The sequence below is a fragment of the Oncorhynchus masou genome, chromosome 12, assembly GCF_036934945.1.
Source record: "Oncorhynchus masou masou isolate Uvic2021 chromosome 12, UVic_Omas_1.1, whole genome shotgun sequence".
In the NCBI taxonomy this organism is placed as follows: domain Eukaryota; kingdom Metazoa; phylum Chordata; class Actinopteri; order Salmoniformes; family Salmonidae; genus Oncorhynchus; species Oncorhynchus masou.
This window is the reverse complement of record NC_088223.1, coordinates 2,586,935-2,591,436: the sequence shown is the minus strand read 5'-3', so window position 1 is coordinate 2,591,436 and position 4,502 is coordinate 2,586,935.

Here is a 4,502-nt window from a genome sequence, read left to right as displayed (position 1 = left end):
TTTCATGTCAAATCGCCTTGTTGGCGGCCCATCCTTTACGAGGATCATTTACACAAAAACTAACATTGCACGATACAACATTACAATAATTCTTAGTAATAATTGTTCCGGGTGTTCTGCGCAGTAAACTTCTGCACATTCTGTTTCCAGAGCAGTTGTTACACATAAGGATATAGCTAGTCAAGATACTGAAAATAAAGAAAAGGCTGGACTGTAAAACTTTCCCCCTCTGTCAGGTTGAGTGATTGGGCCTGTCAAGGAGTGAGTAAGCTGTTGAAAAAGAAAACATACCGTATCTCTGTCAATAGAACCAATGGAGAGTTATCTCTTGTAAAGACAACATATCTCTGTCAATAGAACCCATGGTGAGTTATCTCTGGTAAAGACAATATATCTCTGTCAATAGAACCCATGGTGAGTTATCTCTGGTAAAGACAATATATCTCTGTCAATAGAACCAATGAAGAGTTATCTCTGGTAAAGACAACATATCTCTGTCAATAGAACCCATGGAGATTTATCTCTGGTAACGACAATATATCTCTGTCAATAGAACCCATGGAGACTAATCCCTGTTAACAGAACCCATGGAGACTAATCCCTGTTAACAGAACCCATGGAGAGTAATCCCTGTTAACAGAACCCATGGAGACTAATCCCTGTTAACAGAACTTAGAGTATGTTTGGTCAGGAAAACCTCAAACTCGTGATTGAACGTGAAGTCAGTCACATTTAGCTGATACACAGTGGTGTCTCATCGAGGGCTATGTCCCAAATGGCACCATGTTCCCCATATAGTGCTATGGGCCCTCTATTGGCCCTGGTATACTACATAGGGAATAGGGTGCCACTTTGGAAAGATTCTAGTTCTGTAATAGCCTTTATATGGAGATCTCTTCAGTATACTACATAGGGAATAGGGTGCCACTTTGGAAAGATTCTAGTTCTGTAATAGCCTTTATATGGAGATCTCTTCAGTCCAGGCTCTGCCACACAAATGGAGCAATCATTTTCCATTCTCTGTGTTTTCCCTGGTCACTAACCCTCCCATTCAATCTCAGGAAAAGGTTTTTCATCCAGACCCAGTGCCACGACCATGCTTGATGTTTGACACAAGAACTTGGCACCGCGGAGGGAGCAGAGCAGAGCCTAGCTGGCCAAGGAGGCGCCTGCTATAAAAACACACAATGAAGGCCCCCAACCCTGCTCTTTCTGGTCCTTCTCAAGACAGCCTCACGTCATTCCTTCTGTTCTAACTCCGTTTCCTGCTCTTCAGCGCTGCCCCTGAACACTACTTCGAAAAAACATCCAATCAGAGCTGACTAATAAAACGAAGACGGCCAAGTGGATCATCTGGTGTGACTCAGACTGGATTCAAAACTCAACCAGATGGGACGGTTGGGCCTCGGCCACTAAACAGAGCTGGATCTTTAATGACTGCAGACTGCAGCAACACTAAAAGTCTGTGTTTTACTTGTTGAACATGTCACTGCATCAACGTCTTCATTTAATAATCCTGTATCAAAGACCTTGACGTGGCACACAGAGAGGGCTCTACATGTCTTCCTTGGAAGACTGAAGCACGTCTCCTGGGCTGTGTGATGGCGCTGTACGAATGATCCCCGATTCAATCGGTTTATGTAGATGGGTTATTCAGTCATTTGCACATTCTTCATTTGTAAATAATCATTCTCATTCTTATTTTCCTGTGATGCCATTTAGTTGTTACCTCTTGGCTCCAACATATTCAGACCTGATTGAAAATACAACAGTCCCTAGTCAGGTCTCCTATTGGAGGACGTCGGCTGGGCTTTCACCTGTTTGGAACAGGGAGGAGAGAGTGTCATTAAGGACACGGGCAGACAGAGTTACAGGGACAGTGTGTTTCCACAGACAGACAGAGTTACAGGGACAGTGTGTTTCCACAGACAGACAGAGTTACAGGGACAGTGTGTTTCCACAGAGAGACAGAGTTACAGGGACAGTGTGTTTCCACAGACAGAGTTACAGGGACAGTGTGTTTCCACAGACAATCAGAGTTACAGGGACAGTATGTTTCCACAGACAGAGTTACAGGGACACTGTGTTTCCACAGACAGAGTTACAGGGACAGTGTGTTTCCACAGACAGAGTTACAGGGACAGTGTGTTTCCACAGACAGAGTTACAGGGACAGTGTGTTTCCACAGACAGAGTTACAGGGACAGTGTGTTTCCACAGACAGAGTTACAGGGACAGCGTGTATCCACAGACAGACAGAGTTACAGGGACAGTGTGTTTCCACAGACAGAGTTACAGGGACAGTATGTTTCCACAGACAGAGTTACAGGGACACTGTGTTTCCACAGACAATCAGAGTTACAGGGACAGTGTGTTTCCACAGACAGACAGAGTTACAGGGACAGTGTGTTTCCACAGACAGAGTTACAGGGACAGTGTGTTTCCACAGACAGACAGAGTTACATGGACAGTGTGTATCCACAGACAGACAGAGTTACAGGGACAGTGTGTTTCCACAGACAGAGTTACAGGGACAGTATGTTTCCACAGACAGAGTTACAGGGACAGTATGTTTCCACAGACAGAGTTACAGGGACAGTGTGTTTCCACAGACAGAGTTACAGGGACAGTATGTTTCCACAGACAGAGTTACAGGGACACTGTGTTTCCACAGACAATCAGAGTTACAGGGACAGTGTGTTTCCACAGACAGACAGAGTTACAGGGACAGTGTGTTTCCACAGACAGAGTTACAGGGACAGTATGTTTCCACAGACAGAGTTACAGGGACAGTGTGTTTCCACAGACAGAGTTATAGGGACAGTGTGTTTCCACAGACAGAGTTACAGGGACAGTGTGTTTCCACAGACAGAGTTACAGGGACAGTGTGTTTCCACAGACAGAGTTACAGGGACAGTGTGTTTCTCATTGAGGAAGTTAGGACAGTTTAAGCTACATTCTCTGAAACCAGGAAGGGGTTTGTGGGTTTCTCAAATGCAGAATTTACAACCGACCAGCATAATATTAATCTGTTTGTTCTCCGTCGCTCTGAAGGCAGACAGGCTGCTAAAATAATAGAGACCATATTCCCTATATAGTGCACTACTTTAGACCTGAGCCCTATGGAACCCTATTCCCTATATACTGCACTACTTTAGACCAGAGCCCTATAGAACCCTATTCCCTATATAGTGCACTACTTTAGACCAGAGCCCTATGGAACCATATTCCCTATATAGTGCACTACTTTAGACCAGAGCCCTATAGAACCCTATTCCCTATATAGTGCACTACTTTAGACCAGGGCCCTATAGAACCCTATTCCCTATATAGTGCACTACTTTAGACCAGAGCCCTATGGAACCCTATTCCCTATATAGTGCACTACTTTTGACCAGAACCCTGGGCACTATATGCTGGGAATAGGATGCCATTTGGGACTCACCCTTATTGAGTTTACATATGTTATTCATGAATACGGAGGTCAGGAGAGTCTGGCCAAGGAAAACATGATTCCTGGGTTTCACAGAGTCTGACCAGTTCATCATCTGACGGTTTGAAAACACTGGTGTTGAAAGACGGAGCTTTCTCTGCTGCATATGATTCAGACAAGTACGGAGCTTGACCCTGTTGTTGCTGTAACGCCAGGCTGAATTATGATTTCAGAAAGGACTGGGCTGAATTATTATTCTAATTCATTAGAAAGGGCATTTCATTCAGATAAAGACTTTATTTTTACCTCCTAGTTTTTGGTCTGTTTAAAAAAAAAACTTGCTGCAGAAGAATAAAAGTTAAATAAAATTATAAAAATAATAAGTAAGAAAAGTAAAATAAATAAAATAAAATAAGTAAAACTGGTCAAACATCCAAAACCTGGAGATTAGAGACAGACTTGGTATCAAAGGGATGAATCAAATGAACATCTCTCGATCACAATGAGTATTCTATGTAACGAAATACTAACCCTAACCCCTAGCCCTAACCCCTAGCCCTAACCCCTAGCCCTAACCCCTAACCCTAACCCCTAACCCCAACCCCTAACCCCTAACCCCTACCCCTAACCCCTAACCCCTAACCCCTAACCCTTAACCCTAACCCCAACCCCTAACCCTAACCCCTAACCCTAACCCCTAAACCTAACCCTAACCCTAACCCCTAACCCTAACCCCAACCCCCAACCCCTAACCCTAACCCCAACCCCAACCCCTAACCCCAACCCCTAACACTAACCCTAACCCTAACCCCAACCCTTAACCCTAACCCCTAACACTAACCCCTAACCCTAACCCCTAAACCTAACCCCAACCCCCAACACCTAACCCTAACCCCAACCCCTAACCCCTAACCCTAAACCTAACCCCAACCCCTAACCCCAACCCCTAACCCTAACCCCTAACCCCTAACACTAACCCCTGACCCTAACACCTAACCCTAACCCCAACCCCCAACCCCAACTCCTAACCCTAACCCCAACCCCTAACCCTAACCCCAACCCCTAACCCC